The following is a 24,824-nucleotide window of genomic DNA, read 5'->3' on the forward strand; positions in this document are numbered from 1 at the left end:
GGACCGGTGTAACCTCCTATCACCTGTGTGCCCATATAATAGGGTATATACATCCATAGCTATGAGGATACAGACAGGACCGGTGCATCCTCCTATCACCTGTGTGCCCATATAATAGGATATATACATCCATAGCTATGAGGATACAGACAGGACCAGTGTAATCTCCTATCACCTGTGTGTCCATATAACAGAGTATATACATCCATAGCTATGAGGATACAGACAGGACTGGTGCATCCTCCTATCACCTGTGTGCCCATATAATAGGGTATAAACATCCATAGCTATGAGGATACAGACAGGACCGGTGTAACCTCCTATCACCTGTGTGCCCATATAATAGGGTATATACATCCATAGCTATGAGGATACATACAGGACCGGTGCATCCTCCTATCACCTGTGTGTCCATATAATAGGGTATATACATCCATAGCTATGAAGATACAGACAGGACCGGTGTATCCTCCTATCACCTGTGTGCCCATATAATAGGGTATATACATCCATAGCTATGAGGATACAGACAGGACCGGTGCATCCTCCTATCACCTGTGTGCCCATATAATAGGGTATATACATCCATAGCTATGAGGATACAGACAGGACCGGTGCATCCTCCTATCACCTGTGTGTCCATATAATAGGGTATATACATCCATAGCTATGAGGATACAGACAGGACCGGTGTATCCTCCTATCACCCGTGTGCCCATATAATATGGTATATACATCCATAGCTATGAGGATACAGACAGGACCGGTGTAACCTCCTATCACCTGTGTGCCCATATAATAGGGTATATACACCCATAGCTATGAGGATACAGACAGGACCGGTGCATCCTCCTATCACCTGTGTGTCCATATAATAGGGTATTTACATCCATAGCTATGAGGATACAGACAGGACCGGTGTATCCTCCTATCACCTGTGTGCCCATATAATAGGGTATATACATCCATAGCTATGAGGATACAAACAGGACCGGTGCATCCTCCTATCACCTGTGTGTCCATATAATAGGGTATATACATCCATAGCTATGAGGATACAGACAGGACCGGTGTAACCTCCTATCACCTGTGTGCCCATATAATAGGGTATATACATCCATAGCTATGAGGATACAGACAGGACCGGTGTAACCTCCTATCACCTGTGTGCCCATATAATAGGGTATATACATCCATAGCTATGAGGATACAGACAGGACCGGTGTAACCTCCTATCACCTGTGTGTCCATATAATAGGGTATATACATCCATAGCTATGAGGATACAGACAGGACCGGTGTATCCTCCTATCACCTGTGTGCCCATATAATAGGGTATATACATCCATAGCTATGAGGATACAGACAGGACCGGTGTAACCTCCTATCACCTGTGTGCCCATATAATAGGGTATATACATCCATAGCTATGAGGATACAGACAGGACCGGTGTAACCTCCTATCACCTGTGTCCATATAATAGGGTATATACATCCATAGCTATGAGGATACAGACAGGACCGGTGTATCCTCCTATCACCTGTGTCCATATAATAGGGTATATACATCCATAGCTATGAGGATACAGACAGGACCGGTGTAACCTCCTATCACCTGTGTCCATATAATAGAGTATATACATCCATAGCTATGAGGATACAGACAGGACCGGTGTATCCTCCTATCACCTGTGTGCCCATATAATAGAGTATATACATCCATAGCTATGAGGATACAGACAGGACCGGTGTAACCTATCACCTGTGTGCCCATATAATAGGGTATATACATCCATAGCTATGAGGATACAGACAGGACCGGTGTATCCTCCTATCACCTGTTTGTCCATATAATAGATTATATACATCCATAGCTATGAGGATACAGACAGGACCAGTGTAACCTCCTATCACCTGTGTGCCCATATAATAGGGTATATACATCCATAGCTATGAGGATACAGACAGGACCGGTGTATCCTCCTATCACCTGTGTGCCCATATAATAGGGTATATACATCCATAGCTATGAGGATACAGACAGGAGCGGTGTAACCTCCTATCACCTGTGTGCCCATATAATAGGGTATATACATCCATAGCTATGAGGATACAGACAGTACCGGTGTATCCTCCTATCACCTGTGTGTCCATATAATAGGGTATATACATCCATAGCTATGAGGATACAGACAGGACCGGTGTAACCTCCTATCACCTGTGTGCCCATATAATAGGGTATATACATCCATAGCTATGAGGATACAGACAGGACCGGTGTAACCTCCTATCACCTGTGTGCCCATATAATAGGGTATATACATCCATAGCTATGAGGATACAGACAGGACCGGTGTAACCTCCAATCACCTGTGTGTCCATATAATAGAGTATACACATCCATAGCTATGAGGATACAGACAGGACCGGTGTAACCTCCTATCACCTGTGTGCCCATATAATAGGGTATATACATCCATAGCTATGAGGATACAGACAGGACCGGTGTATCCTCCTATCACCTGTGTGTCCATATAATAGAGTATACACATCCATAGCTATGAGGATACAGACAGGACCGGTGTAACCTCCTATCACCTGTGTGCCCATATAATAGGGTATATACATCCATAGCTATGAGGATACAGACAGGACCGGTGTAACCTCCTATCACCTGTGTGCCCATATAATAGGGTATATACATCCATAGCTATGAGGATACAGACAGGACCGGTGTAACCTCCTATCACCTGTGTGTCCATATAATAGAGTATATACATCCATAGCTATGAGGATACAGACAGGACCGGTGTAACCTCCTATCACCTGTGTGTCCATATAATAGGGTATATACATCCATAGCTATGAGGATACAGACAGGACCGGTGTATCCTCCTATCACCTGTGTGCCCATATAATAGGGTATATACATCCATAGCTATGAGGATACAGACAGGACCGGTGTATCCTCCTATCACCTGTGTGCCCATATAATAGGGTATATACATCCCATAGCTATGAGGATACAGACAGGACCGGTGCATCCTCCTATCACCTGTGTGCCCATATAATAGGGTATATACATCCATAGCTATGAGGATACAGACAGGACCGGTGTAACCTCCTATCACCTGTGTGCCCATATAATAGAGTATATACATCCATAGCTATGAGGATACAGACAGGACCGGTGTATCCTCCTATCACCTGTGTGCCCATATAATAGGGTATATACATACATAGCTATGAGGATACAGACAGGACCGGTGTATCCTCCTATCACCTCTGTGTCCATATAATAGGGTATATACATCCATAGCTATGAGGATACAGACAGGACCAGTGTATCCTCCTATCACCTGTGTGCCCATATAATAGGGTATATACATCCATAGCTATGAGGATACAGACAGGACCGGTGTAACCTCCTATCACCTGTGTGCCCATATAATAGGGTATATACATCCATAGCTATGAGGATACACAGGACCGGTGTAACCTCCTATCACCTGTGTGTCCATATAATAGGGTATATACATCCATAGCTATGAGGATACAGACAGGACCGGTGTAACCTCCTATCACCTGTGTGTCCATATAATAGAGTATATACATCCATAGCTATGAGGATACAGACAGGACCGGTGTAACCTCCTATCACCTGTGTGTCCATATAATAGGGTATATACATCCATAGCTATGAGGATACAGACAGGACAGGTGTAACCTCCTATCACCTGTGTGTCCATATAATAGAGTATACACATCCATAGCTATGAGGATACAGACAGGACCGGTGTAACCTCCTATCACCTGTGTGTCCATATAATAGGGTATATACATCCATAGCTATGAGGATACAGACAGGACCGGTGTAACCTCCTATCACCTGTGTGCCCATATAATAGGGTATATACATCCATAGCTATGAGGATACAGACAGAACAGGTGTAACCTCCTATCACCTGTGTGCCCATATAATAGGGTATATACATCCATAGCTATGAGGATACAGACAGGACCGGTGTATCCTCCTATCACCTGTTTGTCCATATAATAGATTATATACATCCATAGCTATGAGGATACAGACAAGACCAGTGTAACCTCCTATCACCTGTGTGCCCATATAATAGGGTATATACATCCATAGCTATGAGGATACAGATAGGACCGGTGTATCCTCCTATCACCTGTGTGCCCATATAATAGGGTATATACATCCATAGCTATGAGGATACAGACAGGACCGGTGTAACCTCCTATCACCTGTGTGCCCATATAATAGGGTATATACATCCATAGCTATGAGGATACAGACAGGACCGGTGTAACCTCCTATCACCTGTGTGCCCATATAATAGGGTATATACATCCATAGCTATGAGGATACACAGGACCGGTGTAACCTCCTATCACCTGTGTGTCCATATAATAGGGTATATACATCCATAGCTATGAGGATACAGACAGGACCGGTGTAACCTCCTATCACCTGTGTGTCCATATAATAGAGTATATACATCCATAGCTATGAGGATACAGACAGGACCGGTGTAACCTCCTATCACCTGTGTGTCCATATAATAGGGTATATACATCCATAGCTATGAGGATACAGACAGGACAGGTGTAACCTCCTATCACCTGTGTGTCCATATAATAGAGTATACACATCCATAGCTATGAGGATACAGACAGGACCGGTGTAACCTCCTATCACCTGTGTGTCCATATAATAGGGTATATACATCCATAGCTATGAGGATACAGACAGGACCGGTGTAACCTCCTATCACCTGTGTGCCCATATAATAGGGTATATACATCCATAGCTATGAGGATACAGACAGAACAGGTGTAACCTCCTATCACCTGTGTGCCCATATAATAGGGTATATACATCCATAGCTATGAGGATACAGACAGGACCGGTGTATCCTCCTATCACCTGTTTGTCCATATAATAGATTATATACATCCATAGCTATGAGGATACAGACAGGACCAGTGTAACCTCCTATCACCTGTGTGCCCATATAATAGGGTATATACATCCATAGCTATGAGGATACAGACAGGACCGGTGTATCCTCCTATCACCTGTGTGCCCATATCATAGGGTATATACATCCATAGCTATGAGGATACAGACAGTACCGGTGTATCCTCCTATCACCTGTGTGTCCATATAATAGGGTATATACATCCATAGCTATGAGGATACAGACAGGACCGGTGTAACCTCCTATCACCTGTGTGCCCATATAATAGGGTATATACATCCATAGCTATGAGGATACAGACAGGACCGGTGTAACCTCCTATCACCTGTGTGCCCATATAATAGGGTATATACATCCATAGCTATGAGGATACAGACAGGACCGGTGTAACCTCCTATCACCTGTGTGCCCATATAATAGGGTATATACATCCATAGCTATGAGGATACAGACAGGACCGGTGTAACCTCCTATCACCTGTGTGCCCATATAATAGGGTATATACATCCATAGCTATGAGGATACAGACAGGACCGGTGTAACCTCCAATCACCTGTGTGTCCATATAATAGAGTATACACATCCATAGCTATGAGGATACAGACAGGACCGGTGTAACCTCCTATCACCTGTGTGCCCATATAATAGGGTATATACATCCATAGCTATGAGGATACAGACAGGACCGGTGTATCCTCCTATCACCTGTGTGTCCATATAATAGAGTATACACATCCATAGCTATGAGGATACAGACAGGACCGGTGTAACCTCCTATCACCTGTGTGCCCATATAATAGGGTATATACATCCATAGCTATGAGGATACAGACAGGACCGGTGTAACCTCCTATCACCTGTGTGCCCATATAATAGGGTATATACATCCATAGCTATGAGGATACAGACAGGACCGGTGTAACCTCCTATCACCTGTGTGTCCATATAATAGAGTATATACATCCATAGCTATGAGGATACAGACAGGACCGGTGTATCCTCCTATCACCTGTGTGCCCATATAATAGGGTATATACATCCATAGCTATGAGGATACAGACAGGACCGGTGCATCCTCCTATCACCTGTGTGCCCATATAATAGGGTATATACATCCATAGCTATGAGGATACAGACAGGACCGGTGTAACCTCCTATCACCTGTGTGTCCATATAATAGGGTATATACATCCATAGCTATGAGGATACAGACAGGACCGGTGTATCCTCCTATCACCTGTGTGTCCATATAATAGAGTATACACATCCATAGCTATGAGGATACAGACAGGACCGGTGTAACCTCCTATCACCTGTGTGCCCATATAATAGGGTATATACATCCATAGCTATGAGGATACAGACAGGACCGGTGTAACCTCCTATCACCTGTGTGCCCATATAATAGGGTATATACATCCATAGCTATGAGGATACAGACAGGACCGGTGTAACCTCCTATCACCTGTGTGTCCATATAATAGAGTATATACATCCATAGCTATGAGGATACAGACAGGACCGGTGTATCCTCCTATCACCTGTGTGCCCATATAATAGGGTATATACATCCATAGCTATGAGGATACAGACAGGACCGGTGCATCCTCCTATCACCTGTGTGCCCATATAATAGGGTATATACATCCATAGCTATGAGGATACAGACAGGACCGGTGTAACCTCCTATCACCTGTGTGTCCATATAATAGGGTATATACATCCATAGCTATGAGGATACAGACAGGACCGGTGTATCCTCCTATCACCTGTGTGCCCATATAATAGGGTATATACATCCATAGCTATGAGGATACAGACAGGACCGGTGTATCCTCCTATCACCTCTGTGTCCATATAATAGGGTATATACATCCATAGCTATGAGGATACAGACAGGACCGGTGTAACCTCCTATCACCTGTGTGCCCATATAATAGGATATATACATCCATAGCTATGAGGATACAGACAGGACCGGTGTAACCTCCTATCACCAGTGTGTCCATATAATAGGGTATATACATCCATAGCTATGAGGATACAGACAGGACAGGTGTAACCTCCTATCACCTGTGTGTCCATATAATAGAGTATACACATCCATAGCTATGAGGATACAGACAGGACCGGTGTAACCTCCTATCACCTGTGTGTCCATATAATAGGGTATATACATCCATAGCTATGAGGATACAGACAGGACCGGTGTAACCTCCTATCACCTGTGTGCCCATATAATAGGGTATATACATCCATAGCTATGAGGATACAGACAGGACAGGTGTAACCTCCTATCACCTGTGTGCCCATATAATAGGGTATATACATCCATAGCTATGAGGATACAGACAGGACCGGTGTAACCTCCTATCACCTGTGTGCCCATATAATAGGGTATATACATCCATAGCTATGAGGATACAGACAGGACCGGTGTAACCTCCTATCACCTGTGTGCCCATATAATAGGGTATATACATCCATAGCTATGAGGATACAGACAGGACCGGTGTAACCTCCTATCACCTGTGTGTCCATATAATAGAGTATATACATCCATAGCTATGAGGATACAGACAGGACCGGTGTAACCTCCTATCACCTGTGTGTCCATATAATAGGGTATATACATCCATAGCTATGAGGATACAGACAGGACCGGTGTATCCTCCTATCACCTGTGTGCCCATATAATAGGGTATATACATCCATAGCTATGAGGATACAGACAGGACCGGTGTATCCTCCTATCACCTCTGTGTCCATATAATAGGGTATATACATCCATAGCTATGAGGATACAGACAGGACCGGTGTAACCTCCTATCACCTGTGTGCCCATATAATAGGGTATATACATCCATAGCTATGAGGATACACAGGACCGGTGTATCCTCCTATCACCTCTGTGTCCATATAATAGGGTATATACATCCATAGCTATGAGGATACAGACAGGACCGGTGTAACCTCCTATCACCTGTGTGCCCATATAATAGGGTATATACATCCATAGCTATGAGGATACAGACAGGACCGGTGTAACCTCCTATCACCAGTGTGTCCATATAATAGGGTATATACATCCATAGCTATGAGGATACAGACAGGACAGGTGTAACCTCCTATCACCTGTGTGCCCATATAATAGGGTATATACATCCATAGCTATGAGGATACAGACAGGACCGGTGTAACCTCCTATCACCTGTGTGCCCATATAATAGGGTATATACATCCATAGCTATGAGGATACAGACAGGACCGGTGTAACCTCCTATCACCTGTGTGCCCATATAATAGGGTATATACATCCATAGCTATGAGGATACAGACAGGACCGGTGTAACCTCCTATCACCTGTGTGTCCATATAATAGAGTATATACATCCATAGCTATGAGGATACAGACAGGACCGGTGTAACCTCCTATCACCTGTGTGTCCATATAATAGGGTATATACATCCATAGCTATGAGGATACAGACAGGACCGGTGTATCCTCCTATCACCTGTGTGCCCATATAATAGGGTATATACATCCATAGCTATGAGGATACAGACAGGACCGGTGTATCCTCCTATCACCTCTGTGTCCATATAATAGGGTATATACATCCATAGCTATGAGGATACAGACAGGACCGGTGTAACCTCCTATCACCTGTGTGCCCATATAATAGGGTATATACATCCATAGCTATGAGGATACAGACAGGACCGGTGTATCCTCCTATCACCTCTGTGTCCATATAATAGGGTATATACATCCATAGCTATGAGGATACAGACAGGACCGGTGCATCCTCCTATCACCTGTGTGCCCATATAATAGGATATATACATCCATAGCTATGAGGATACAGACAGGACCAGTGTAATCTCCTATCACCTGTGTGTCCATATAATAGAGTATATACATCCATAGCTATGAGGATACAGACAGGACTGGTGCATCCTCCTATCACCTGTGTGCCCATATAATAGGGTATATACATCCATAGCTATGAGGATACAGACAGGACCGGTGTAACCTCCTATCACCTGTGTGCCCATATAATAGGGTATATACATCCATAGCTATGAGGATACATACAGGACCGGTGCATCCTCCTATCACCTGTGTGTCCATATAATAGGGTATATACATCCATAGCTATGAGGATACAGACAGGACCGGTGTATCCTCCTATCACCTGTGTGCCCATATAATAGGGTATATACATCCATAGCTATGAAGATACAGACAGGACCGGTGTATCCTCCTATCACCTGTGTGCCCATATAATAGGGTATATACATCCATAGCTATGAGGATACAGACAGGACCGGTGCATCCTCCTATCACCTGTGTGCCCATATAATAGGGTATATACATCCATAGCTATGAGGATACAGACAGGACCGGTGTAACCTCCTATCACCAGTGTGTCCATATAATAGGGTATATACATCCATAGCTATGAGGATACAGACAGGACAGGTGTAACCTCCTATCACCTGTGTGTCCATATAATAGAGTATACACATCCATAGCTATGAGGATACAGACAGGACCGGTGTAACCTCCTATCACCTGTGTGTCCATATAATAGGGTATATACATCCATAGCTATGAGGATACAGACAGGACCGGTGTAACCTCCTATCACCTGTGTGCCCATATAATAGGGTATATACATCCATAGCTATGAGGATACAGACAGGACAGGTGTAACCTCCTATCACCTGTGTGTCCATATAATAGAGTATATACATCCATAGCTATGAGGATACAGACAGGACCGGTGTAACCTCCTATCACCTGTGTGTCCATATAATAGAGTATATACATCCATAGCTATGAGGATACAGACAGGAATGGTGTAACCTCCTATCACCTGTGTGCCCATATAATAGGGTATATACATCCATAGCTATGAGGATACAGACAGGACCGGTGTAACCTCCTATCACCTGTGTGCCCATATAATAGGGTATATACATCCATAGCTATGAGGATACAGACAGGACCGGTGCATCCTCCTATCACCTGTGTGCCCATATAATAGGATATATACATCCATAGCTAGGAGGATACAGACAGGACCAGTGTAATCTCCTATCACCAGTGTGTCCATATAATAGAGTATATACATCCATAGCTATGAGGATACAGACAGGACTGGTGCATCCTCCTATCACCTGTGTGCCCATATAATAGGGTATAAACATCCATAGCTATGAGGATACAGACAGGACCGGTGTAACCTCCTATCACCTGTGTGCCCATATAATAGGGTATATACATCCATAGCTATGAGGATACATACAGGACCGGTGCATCCTCCTATCACCTGTGTGTCCATATAATAGGGTATATACATCCATAGCTATGAAGATACAGACAGGACCGGTGTATCCTCCTATCACCTGTGTGCCCATATAATAGGGTATATACATCCATAGCTATGAGGATACAGACAGGACCGGTGCATCCTCCTATCACCTGTGTGCCCATATAATAGGGTATATACATCCATAGCTATGAGGATACAGACAGGACCGGTGCATCCTCCTATCACCTGTGTGTCCATATAATAGGGTATATACATCCATAGCTATGAGGATACAGACAGGACCGGTGTATCCTCCTATCACCCGTGTGCCCATATAATATGGTATATACATCCATAGCTATGAGGATACAGACAGGACCGGTGTAACCTCCTATCACCTGTGTGCCCATATAATAGGGTATATACACCCATAGCTATGAGGATACAGACAGGACCGGTGCATCCTCCTATCACCTGTGTGTCCATATAATAGGGTATTTACATCCATAGCTATGAGGATACAGACAGGACCGGTGTATCCTCCTATCACCTGTGTGCCCATATAATAGGGTATATACATCCATAGCTATGAGGATACAAACAGGACCGGTGCATCCTCCTATCACCTGTGTGTCCATATAATAGGGTATATACATCCATAGCTATGAGGATACAGACAGGACCGGTGTAACCTCCTATCACCTGTGTGCCCATATAATAGGGTATATACATCCATAGCTATGAGGATACAGACAGGACCGGTGTAACCTCCTATCACCTGTGTGCCCATATAATAGGGTATATACATCCATAGCTATGAGGATACAAACAGGACCGGTGTAACCTCCTATCACCTGTGTGTCCATATAATAGGGTATATACATCCATAGCTATGAGGATACAGACAGGACCGGTGTATCCTCCTATCACCTGTGTGCCCATATAATAGGGTATATACATCCATAGCTATGAGGATACAGACAGGACCGGTGTAACCTCCTATCACCTGTGTGCCCATATAATAGGGTATATACATCCATAGCTATGAGGATACAGACAGGACCGGTGTAACCTCCTATCACCTGTGTCCATATAATAGGGTATATACATCCATAGCTATGAGGATACAGACAGGACCGGTGTATCCTCCTATCACCTGTGTCCATATAATAGGGTATATACATCCATAGCTATGAGGATACAGACAGGACCGGTGTAACCTCCTATCACCTGTGTCCATATAATAGAGTATATACATCCATAGCTATGAGGATACAGACAGGACCGGTGTATCCTCCTATCACCTGTGTGCCCATATAATAGAGTATATACATCCATAGCTATGAGGATACAGACAGGACCGGTGTAACCTATCACCTGTGTGCCCATATAATAGGGTATATACATCCATAGCTATGAGGATACAGACAGGACCGGTGTATCCTCCTATCACCTGTTTGTCCATATAATAGATTATATACATCCATAGCTATGAGGATACAGACAGGACCAGTGTAACCTCCTATCACCTGTGTGCCCATATAATAGGGTATATACATCCATAGCTATGAGGATACAGACAGGACCGGTGTATCCTCCTATCACCTGTGTGCCCATATAATAGGGTATATACATCCATAGCTATGAGGATACAGACAGGAGCGGTGTAACCTCCTATCACCTGTGTGCCCATATAATAGGGTATATACATCCATAGCTATGAGGATACAGACAGTACCGGTGTATCCTCCTATCACCTGTGTGTCCATATAATAGGGTATATACATCCATAGCTATGAGGATACAGACAGGACCGGTGTAACCTCCTATCACCTGTGTGCCCATATAATAGGGTATATACATCCATAGCTATGAGGATACAGACAGGACCGGTGTAACCTCCTATCACCTGTGTGCCCATATAATAGGGTATATACATCCATAGCTATGAGGATACAGACAGGACCGGTGTAACCTCCAATCACCTGTGTGTCCATATAATAGAGTATACACATCCATAGCTATGAGGATACAGACAGGACCGGTGTAACCTCCTATCACCTGTGTGCCCATATAATAGGGTATATACATCCATAGCTATGAGGATACAGACAGGACCGGTGTATCCTCCTATCACCTGTGTGTCCATATAATAGAGTATACACATCCATAGCTATGAGGATACAGACAGGACCGGTGTAACCTCCTATCACCTGTGTGCCCATATAATAGGGTATATACATCCATAGCTATGAGGATACAGACAGGACCGGTGTAACCTCCTATCACCTGTGTGCCCATATAATAGGGTATATACATCCATAGCTATGAGGATACAGACAGGACCGGTGTAACCTCCTATCACCTGTGTGCCCATATAATAGGGTATATACATCCCATAGCTATGAGGATACAGACAGGACCGGTGTAACCTCCTATCACCTGTGTGTCCATATAATAGGGTATATACATCCATAGCTATGAGGATACAGACAGGACCGGTGTAACCTCCTATCACCTGTGTCCATATAATAGGGTATATACATCCATAGCTATGAGGATACAGACAGGACCGGTGTAACCTCCTATCACCTGTGTGTCCATATAATAGAGTATATACATCCATAGCTATGAGGATACAGACAGGACCGGTGTAACCTCCTATCACCTGTGTGTCCATATAATAGGGTATATACATCCATAGCTATGAGGATACAGACAGGACCGGTGTATCCTCCTATCACCTGTGTGCCCATATAATAGGGTATATACATCCATAGCTATGAGGATACAGACAGGACCGGTGTATCCTCCTATCACCTGTGTGCCCATATAATAGGGTATATACATCCCATAGCTATGAGGATACAGACAGGACCGGTGCATCCTCCTATCACCTGTGTGCCCATATAATAGGGTATATACATCCATAGCTATGAGGATACAGACAGGACCGGTGTAACCTCCTATCACCTGTGTGCCCATATAATAGAGTATATACATCCATAGCTATGAGGATACAGACAGGACCGGTGTATCCTCCTATCACCTGTGTGCCCATATAATAGGGTATATACATACATAGCTATGAGGATACAGACAGGACCGGTGTATCCTCCTATCACCTCTGTGTCCATATAATAGGGTATATACATCCATAGCTATGAGGATACAGACAGGACCAGTGTATCCTCCTATCACCTGTGTGCCCATATAATAGGGTATATACATCCATAGCTATGAGGATACAGACAGGACCGGTGTAACCTCCTATCACCTGTGTGCCCATATAATAGGGTATATACATCCATAGCTATGAGGATACACAGGACCGGTGTAACCTCCTATCACCTGTGTGTCCATATAATAGGGTATATACATCCATAGCTATGAGGATACAGACAGGACCGGTGTAACCTCCTATCACCTGTGTGTCCATATAATAGAGTATATACATCCATAGCTATGAGGATACAGACAGGACCGGTGTAACCTCCTATCACCTGTGTGTCCATATAATAGGGTATATACATCCATAGCTATGAGGATACAGACAGGACAGGTGTAACCTCCTATCACCTGTGTGTCCATATAATAGAGTATACACATCCATAGCTATGAGGATACAGACAGGACCGGTGTAACCTCCTATCACCTGTGTGTCCATATAATAGGGTATATACATCCATAGCTATGAGGATACAGACAGGACCGGTGTAACCTCCTATCACCTGTGTGCCCATATAATAGGGTATATACATCCATAGCTATGAGGATACAGACAGAACAGGTGTAACCTCCTATCACCTGTGTGCCCATATAATAGGGTATATACATCCATAGCTATGAGGATACAGACAGGACCGGTGTATCCTCCTATCACCTGTTTGTCCATATAATAGATTATATACATCCATAGCTATGAGGATACAGACAGGACCAGTGTAACCTCCTATCACCTGTGTGCCCATATAATAGGGTATATACATCCATAGCTATGAGGATACAGACAGGACCGGTGTATCCTCCTATCACCTGTGTGCCCATATAATAGGGTATATACATCCATAGCTATGAGGATACAGACAGGACCGGTGTAACCTCCTATCACCTGTGTGCCCATATAATAGGGTATATACATCCATAGCTATGAGGATACAGACAGGACCGGTGTAACCTCCTATCACCTGTGTGCCCATATAATAGGGTATATACATCCATAGCTATGAGGATACACAGGACCGGTGTAACCTCCTATCACCTGTGTGTCCATATAATAGGGTATATACATCCATAGCTATGAGGATACAGACAGGACCGGTGTAACCTCCTATCACCTGTGTGTCCATATAATAGAGTATATACATCCATAGCTATGAGGATACAGACAGGACCGGTGTAACCTCCTATCACCTGTGTGTCCATATAATAGGGTATATACATCCATAGCTATGAGGATACAGACAGGACAGGTGTAACCTCCTATCACCTGTGTGTCCATATAATAGAGTATACACATCCATAGCTATGAGGATACAGACAGGACCGGTGTAACCTCCTATCACCTGTGTGTCCATATAATAGGGTATATACATCCATAGCTATGAGGATACAGACAGGACCGGTGTAACCTCCTATCACCTGTGTGCCCATATAATAGGGTATATACATCCATAGCTATGAGGATACAGACAGAACAGGTGTAACCTCCTATCACCTGTGTGCCCATATAATAGGGTATATACATCCATAGCTATGAGGATACAGACAGGACCGGTGTATCCTCCTATCACCTGTTTGTCCATATAATAGATTATATACATCCATAGCTATGAGGATACAGACAGGACCAGTGTAACCTCCTATCACCTGTGTGCCCATATAATAGGGTATATACATCCATAGCTATGAGGATACAGACAGGACCGGTGTATCCTCCTATCACCTGTGTGCCCATATCATAGGGTATATACATCCATAGCTATGAGGATACAGACAGTACCGGTGTATCCTCCTATCACCTGTGTGTCCATATAATAGGGTATATACATCCATAGCTATGAGGATACAGACAGGACCGGTGTAACCTCCTATCACCTGTGTGCCCATATAATAGGGTATATACATCCATAGCTATGAGGATACAGACAGGACCGGTGTAACCTCCTATCACCTGTGTGCCCATATAATAGGGTATATACATCCATAGCTATGAGGATACAGACAGGACCGGTGTAACCTCCTATCACCTGTGTGCCCATATAATAGGGTATATACATCCATAGCTATGAGGATACAGACAGGACCGGTGTAACCTCCTATCACCTGTGTGCCCATATAATAGGGTATATACATCCATAGCTATGAGGATACAGACAGGACCGGTGTAACCTCCAATCACCTGTGTGTCCATATAATAGAGTATACACATCCATAGCTATGAGGATACAGACAGGACCGGTGTAACCTCCTATCACCTGTGTGCCCATATAATAGGGTATATACATCCATAGCTATGAGGATACAGACAGGACCGGTGTATCCTCCTATCACCTGTGTGTCCATATAATAGAGTATACACATCCATAGCTATGAGGATACAGACAGGACCGGTGTAACCTCCTATCACCTGTGTGCCCATATAATAGGGTATATACATCCATAGCTATGAGGATACAGACAGGACCGGTGTAACCTCCTATCACCTGTGTGCCCATATAATAGGGTATATACATCCATAGCTATGAGGATACAGACAGGACCGGTGTAACCTCCTATCACCTGTGTGTCCATATAATAGAGTATATACATCCATAGCTATGAGGATACAGACAGGACCGGTGTATCCTCCTATCACCTGTGTGCCCATATAATAGGGTATATACATCCATAGCTATGAGGATACAGACAGGACCGGTGCATCCTCCTATCACCTGTGTGCCCATATAATAGGGTATATACATCCATAGCTATGAGGATACAGACAGGACCGGTGTAACCTCCTATCACCTGTGTGTCCATATAATAGGGTATATACATCCATAGCTATGAGGATACAGACAGGACCGGTGTATCCTCCTATCACCTGTGTGCCCATATAATAGGGTATATACATCCATAGCTATGAGGATACAGACAGGACCGGTGTATCCTCCTATCACCTCTGTGTCCATATAATAGGGTATATACATCCATAGCTATGAGGATACAGACAGGACCGGTGTAACCTCCTATCACCTGTGTGCCCATATAATAGGGTATATACATCCATAGCTATGAGGATACAGACAGGACCGGTGTAACCTCCTATCACCAGTGTGTCCATATAATAGGGTATATACATCCATAGCTATGAGGATACAGACAGGACAGGTGTAACCTCCTATCACCTGTGTGTCCATATAATAGAGTATACACATCCATAGCTATGAGGATACAGACAGGACCGGTGTAACCTCCTATCACCTGTGTGTCCATATAATAGGGTATATACATCCATAGCTATGAGGATACAGACAGGACCGGTGTAACCTCCTATCACCTGTGTGCCCATATAATAGGGTATATACATCCATAGCTATGAGGATACAGACAGGACCGGTGTAACCTCCTATCACCTGTGTGCCCATATAATAGGGTATATACATCCATAGCTATGAGGATACAGACAGGACCGGTGTAACCTCCTATCACCTGTGTGTCCATATAATAGAGTATATGCATCCATAGCTATGAGGATACAGACAGGACCGGTGTAACCTCCTATCACCTGTGTGTCCATATAATAGGGTATATACATCCATAGCTATGAGGATACAGACAGGACCGGTGTATCCTCCTATCACCTGTGTGCCCATATAATAGGGTATATACATCCATAGCTATGAGGATACAGACAGGACCGGTGTATCCTCCTATCACCTCTGTGTCCATATAATAGGGTATATACATCCATAGCTATGAGGATACAGACAGGACCGGTGTAACCTCCTATCACCTGTGTGCCCATATAATAGGGTATATACATCCATAGCTATGAGGATACACAGGACCGGTGTATCCTCCTATCACCTCTGTGTCCATATAATAGGGTATATACATCCATAGCTATGAGGATACAGACAGGACCGGTGTAACCTCCTATCACCTGTGTGTCCATATAATAGAGTATATACATCCATAGCTATGAGGATACAGACAGGACCGGTGTAACCTCCTATCACCAGTGTGTCCATATAATAGGGTATATACATCCATAGCTATGAGGATACAGACAGGACAGGTGTAACCTCCTATCACCTGTGTGTCCATATAATAGAGTATATACATCCATAGCTATGAGGATACAGACAGGACCGGTGTATCCTCCTATCACCTGTGTGCCCATATAATAGGGTATATACATCCATAGCTATGAGGATACAGACAGGACCGGTGCATCCTCCTATCACCTGTGTGCCCATATAATAGGGTATATACATCCATAGGTATGAGGATACAGACAGGACCGGTGTAACCTCCTATCACCTGTGTGTCCATATAATAGGGTATATACATCCATAGCTATGAGGATACAGACAGGACCGGTGTATCCTCCTATCACCTGTGTGCCCATATAATAGGGTATATACATCCATAGCTATGAGGATACAGACAGGACCGGTGTATCCTCCTATCACCTCTGTGTCCATATAATAGGGTATATACATCCATAGCTATGAGGATACAGACAGGACCGGTGTAACCTCCTATCACCTGTGTGCCCATATAATAGGGTATATACATCCATAGCTATGAGGATACAGACAGGACCGGTGTAACCTCCTATCACCAGTGTGTCCATATAATAGGGTATATACATCCATAGCTATGAGGATACAGACAGGACAGGTGTAACCTCCTATCACCTGTGTGTCCATATAATAGAGTATACACATCCATAGCTATGAGGATACAGACAGGACCGGTGTAACCTCCTATCACCTGTGTGTCCATATAATAGGGTATATACATCCATAGCTATGAGGATACAGACAGGACCGGTGTAACCTCCTATCACCTGTGTGCCCATATAATAGGGTATATACATCCATAGCTATGAGGATACAGACAGGACCGGTGTAACCTCCTATCACCTGTGTGCCCATATAATAGGGTATATACATCCATAGCTATGAGGATACAGACAGGACCGGTGTAACCTCCTATCACCTGTGTGTCCATATAATAGAGTATATGCATCCATAGCTATGAGGATACAGACAGGACCGGTGTAACCTCCTATCACCTGTGTGTCCATATAATAGGGTATATACATCCATAGCTATGAGGATACAGACAGGACCGGTGTATCCTCCTATCACCTGTGTGCCCATATAATAGGGTATATACATCCATAGCTATGAGGATACAGACAGGACCGGTGTATCCTCCTATCACCTCTGTGTCCATATAATAGGGTATATACATCCATAGCTATGAGGATACAGACAGGACCGGTGTAACCTCCTATCACCTGTGTGCCCATATAATAGGGTATATACATCCATAGCTATGAGGATACACAGGACCGGTGTATCCTCCTATCACCTCTGTGTCCATATAATAGGGTATATACATCCATAGCTATGAGGATACAGACAGGACCGGTGTAACCTCCTATCACCTGTGTGTCCATATAATAGAGTATATACATCCATAGCTATGAGGATACAGACAGGACCGGTGTAACCTCCTATCACCAGTGTGTCCATATAATAGGGTATATACATCCATAGCTATGAGGATACAGACAGGACAGGTGTAACCTCCTATCACCTGTGTGTCCATATAATAGAGTATACACATCCATAGCTATGAGGATACAGACAGGACCGGTGTAACCTCCTATCACCTGTGTGTCCATATAATAGGGTATATACATCCATAGCTATGAGGATACAGACAGGACCGGTGTAACCTCCTATCACCTGTGTGCCCATATAATAGGGTATATACATCCATAGCTATGAGGATACAGACAGGACCGGTGTATCCTCCTATCACCTGTGTGCCCATATAATAGGGTATATACATCCATAGCTATGAGGATACAGACAGGACCGGTGTAACCTCCTATCACCTGTGTGTCCATATAATAGAGTATATACATCCATAGCTATGAGGATACAGACAGGACCGGTGTAACCTCCTATCACCTGTGTGTCCATATAATAGAGTATATACATCCATAGCTATGAGGATACAGACAGGACCGGTGTAACCTCCTATCACCTGTGTGTCCATATAATAGAGTATATACATCCATAGCTATGAGGATACAGACAGGAATGGTGTAACCTCCTATCACCTGTGTGCCCATATAATAGGGTATATACATCCATAGCTATGAGGATACAGACAGGACCGGTGTAACCTCCTATCACCTGTGTGCCCATATAATAGGGTATATACATCCATAGCTATGAGGATACAGACAGGACCGGTGCATCCTCCTATCACCTGTGTGCCCATATAATAGGATATATACATCCATAGCTATGAGGATACAGACAGGACCAGTGTAATCTCCTATCACCTGTGTGTCCATATAATAGAGTATATACATCCATAGCTATGAGGATACAGACAGGACTGGTGCATCCTCCTATCACCTGTGTGCCCATATAATAGGGTATATACATCCATAGCTATGAGGATACAGACAGGACCGGTGTAACCTCCTATCACCTGTGTGCCCATATAATAGGGTATATACATCCATAGCTATGAGGATACATACAGGACCGGTGCATCCTCCTATCACCTGTGTGTCCATATAATAGGGTATATACATCCATAGCTATGAGGATACAGACAGGACCGGTGTATCCTCCTATCACCTGTGTGCCCATATAATAGGGTATATACATCCATAGCTATGAAGATACAGACAGGACCGGTGTATCCTCCTATCACCTGTGTGCCCATATAATAGGGTATATACATCCATAGCTATGAGGATACAGACAGGACCGGTGCATCCTCCTATCACCTGTGTGCCCATAAAATAGGGTATATACATCCATAGCTATGAGGATACAGACAGGACCGGTGCATCCTCCTATCACCTGTGTGCCCATATAATAGGGTATATACATCCATAGCTATGAGGATACAGACAGGACCGGTGTAACCTCCTATCACCTGTGTGTCCATATAATAGAGTATATACATCCATAGCTATGAGGATACAGACAGGACCGGTGTATCCTGCTATCACCTGTGTGCCCATATAATAGGGTATATACATCCATAGCTATGAGGATACAGACAGGACCGGTGCATCCTCCTATCACCTGTGTGCCCATATAATAGGGTATATACATCCATAGCTATGAGGATACAGACAGGACCGGTGTAACCTCCTATCACCTGTGTGTCCATATAATAGGGTATATACATCCATAGCTATGAGGATACAGACAGGACCGGTGTATCCTCCTATCACCTGTGTGCCCATATAATAGGGTATATACATCCATAGCTATGAGGATACAGACAGGACCGGTGTATCCTCCTATCACCTCTGTGTCCATATAATAGGGTATATACATCCATAGCTATGAGGATACAGACAGGACCGGTGTAACCTCCTATCACCTGTGTGCCCATATAATAGGGTATATACATCCATAGCTATGAGGATACAGACAGGACCGGTGTAACCTCCTATCACCAGTGTGTCCATATAATAGGGTATATACATCCATAGCTATGAGGATACAGACAGGACAGGTGTAACCTCCTATCACCTGTGTGTCCATATAATAGAGTATACACATCCATAGCTATGAGGATACAGACAGGACCGGTGTAACCTCCTATCACCTGTGTGTCCATATAATAGGGTATATACATCCATAGCTATGAGGATACAGACAGGACCGGTGTAACCTCCTATCACCTGTGTGCCCATATAATAGGGTATATACATCCATAGCTATGAGGATACAGACAGGACAGGTGTAACCTCCTATCACCTGTGTGCCCATATAATAGGGTATATACATCCATAGCTATGAGGATACAGACAGGACCGGTGTAACCTCCTATCACCTGTGTGCCCATATAATAGGGTATATACATCCATAGCTATGAGGATACAGACAGGACCGGTGTAACCTCCTATCACCTGTGTGCCCATATAATAGGGTATATACATCCATAGCTATGAGGATACAGACAGGACCGGTGTAACCTCCTATCACCTGTGTGCCCATATAATAGGGTATATACATCCATAGCTATGAGGATACAGACAGGACCGGTGTAACCTCCTATCACCTGTGTGCCCATATAATAGGGTATATACATCCATAGCTATGAGGATACAGACAGGACCGGTGTAATCTCCTATCACCTGTGTGTCCATATAATAGAGTATATACATCCATAGCTATGAGGATACAGACAGGACCGGTGTAACCTCCTATCACCTGTGTGTCCATATAATAGGGTATATACATCCATAGCTATGAGGATACAGACAGGACCGGTGTATCCTCCTATCACCTGTGTGCCCATATAATAGGGTATATACATCCATAGCTATGAGGATACAGACAGGACCGGTGTATCCTCCTATCACCTCTGTGTCCATATAATAGGGTATATACATCCATAGCTATGAGGATACAGACAGGACCGGTGTAACCTCCTATCACCTGTGTGCCCATATAATAGGGTATATACATCCATAGCTATGAGGATACACAGGACCGGTGTATCCTCCTATCACCTCTGTGTCCATATAATAGGGTATATACATCCATAGCAATGAGGATACAGACAGGACCGGTGTAACCTCCTATCACCTGTGTGTCCATATAATAGAGTATATACATCCATAGCTATGAGGATACAGACAGGACCGGTGTAACCTCCTATCACCAGTGTGTCCATATAATAGGGTATATACATCCATAGCTATGAGGATACAGACAGGACCGGTGTAACCTCCTATCACCTGTGTGTCCATATAATAGAGTATATACATCCATAGCTATGAGGATACAGACAGGACAGGTGTAACCTCCTATCACCTGTGTGTCCATATAATAGAGTATACACATCCATAGCTATGAGGATACAGACAGGACCGGTGCATCCTCCTATCACCTGTGTGCCCATATAATAGGGTATATACATCTATAGCTATGAGGATACAGACAGGACCGGTGCATCCTCCTATCACCTGTGTGCCCATATAATAGGGTATATACATCCATAGCTATGAGGATACAGACAGGACCGGTGTAACCTCCTATCACCTGTGTGTCCATATAATAGAGTATATACATCCATAGCTATGAGGATACAGACAGGACCGGTGTATCCTCCTATCACCTGTGTGCCCATATAATAGGGTATATACATCCATAGCTATGAGGATACAGACAGGACCGGTGCATCCTCCTATCACCTGTGTGCCCATATAATAGGGTATATACATCCATAGCTATGAGGATACAGACAGGACCGGTGTAACCTCCTATCACCTGTGTGTCCATATAATAGGGTATATACATCCATAGCTATGAGGATACAGACAGGACCGGTGTATCCTCCTATCACCTGTGTGCCCATATAATAGGGTATATACATCCATAGCTATGAGGATACAGACAGGACCGGTGTATCCTCCTATCACCTCTGTGTCCATATAATAGGGTATATACATCCATAGCTATGAGGATACAGACAGGACCGGTGTAACCTCCTATCACCTGTGTGTCCATATAATAGAGTATACACATCCATAGCTATGAGGATACAGACAGGACCGGTGTAACCTCCTATCACCTGTGTGTCCATATAATAGGGTATATACATCCATAGCTATGAGGATACAGACAGGACCGGTGTAACCTCCTATCACCTGTGTGTCCATATAATAGGGTATATACATCCATAGCTATGAGGATACAGACAGGACCGGTGTAACCTCCTATCACCTGTGTGTCCATATAATAGAGTATACACATCCATAGCTATGAGGATACAGACAGGACCGGTGTAACCTCCTATCACCTGTGTGTCCATATAATAGGGTATATACATCCATAGCTATGAGGATACAGACAGGACCGGTGTAACCTCCTATCACCAGTGTGTCCATATAATAGGGTATATACATCCATAGCTATGAGGATACAGACAGGACAGGTGTAACCTCCTATCACCTGTGTGTCCATATAATAGAGTATACACATCCATAGCTATGAGGATACAGACAGGACCGGTGTAACCTCCTATCACCTGTGTGTCCATATAATAGGGTATATACATCCATAGCTATGAGGATACAGACAGGACCGGTGTAACCTCCTATCACCTGTGTGCCCATATAATAGGGTATATACATCCATAGCTATGAGGATACAGACAGGACAGGTGTAACCTCCTATCACCTGTGTGCCCATATAATAGGGTATATACATCCATAGCTATGAGGATACAGACAGGACCGGTGTAACCTCCTATCACCTGTGTGCCCATATAATAGGGTATATACATCCATAGCTATGAGGATACAGACAGGACCGGTGTAACCTCCTATCACCTGTGTGCCCATATAATAGGGTATATACATCCATAGCTATGAGGATACAGACAGGACCGGTGTAACCTCCTATCACCTGTGTGCCCATATAATAGGGTATATACATCCATAGCTATGAGGATACAGACAGGACCGGTGTAACCTCCTATCACCTGTGTGCCCATATAATAGGGTATATACATCCATAGCTATGAGGATACAGACAGGACCGGTGTAATCTCCTATCACCTGTGTGTCCATATAATAGAGTATATACATCCATAGCTATGAGGATACAGACAGGACCGGTGTAACCTCCTATCACCTGTGTGTCCATATAATAGGGTATATACATCCATAGCTATGAGGATACAGACAGGACCGGTGTATCCTCCTATCACCTGTGTGCCCATATAATAGGGTATATACATCCATAGCTATGAGGATACAGACAGGACCGGTGTATCCTCCTATCACCTCTGTGTCCATATAATAGGGTATATACATCCATAGCTATGAGGATACAGACAGGACCGGTGTAACCTCCTATCACCTGTGTGCCCATATAATAGGGTATATACATCCATAGCTATGAGGATACACAGGACCGATGTATCCTCCTATCACCTCTGTGTCCATATAATAGGGTATATACATCCATAGCAATGAGGATACAGACAGGACCGGTGTAACCTCCTATCACCTGTGTGTCCATATAATAGAGTATATACATCCATAGCTATGAGGATACAGACAGGACCGGTGTAACCTCCTATCACCAGTGTGTCCATATAATAGGGTATATACATCCATAGCTATGAGGATACAGACAGGACCGGTGTAACCTCCTATCACCAGTGTGTCCATATAATAGGGTATATACATCCATAGCTATGAGGATACAGACAGGACAGG

The sequence above is a fragment of the Dendrobates tinctorius genome, unplaced genomic scaffold, assembly GCF_039654945.1.
Source record: "Dendrobates tinctorius isolate UK_male_01 unplaced genomic scaffold, ASM3965494v1 ptg000524l, whole genome shotgun sequence".
Classification (NCBI taxonomy): Eukaryota; Metazoa; Chordata; class Amphibia; order Anura; family Dendrobatidae; genus Dendrobates; species Dendrobates tinctorius.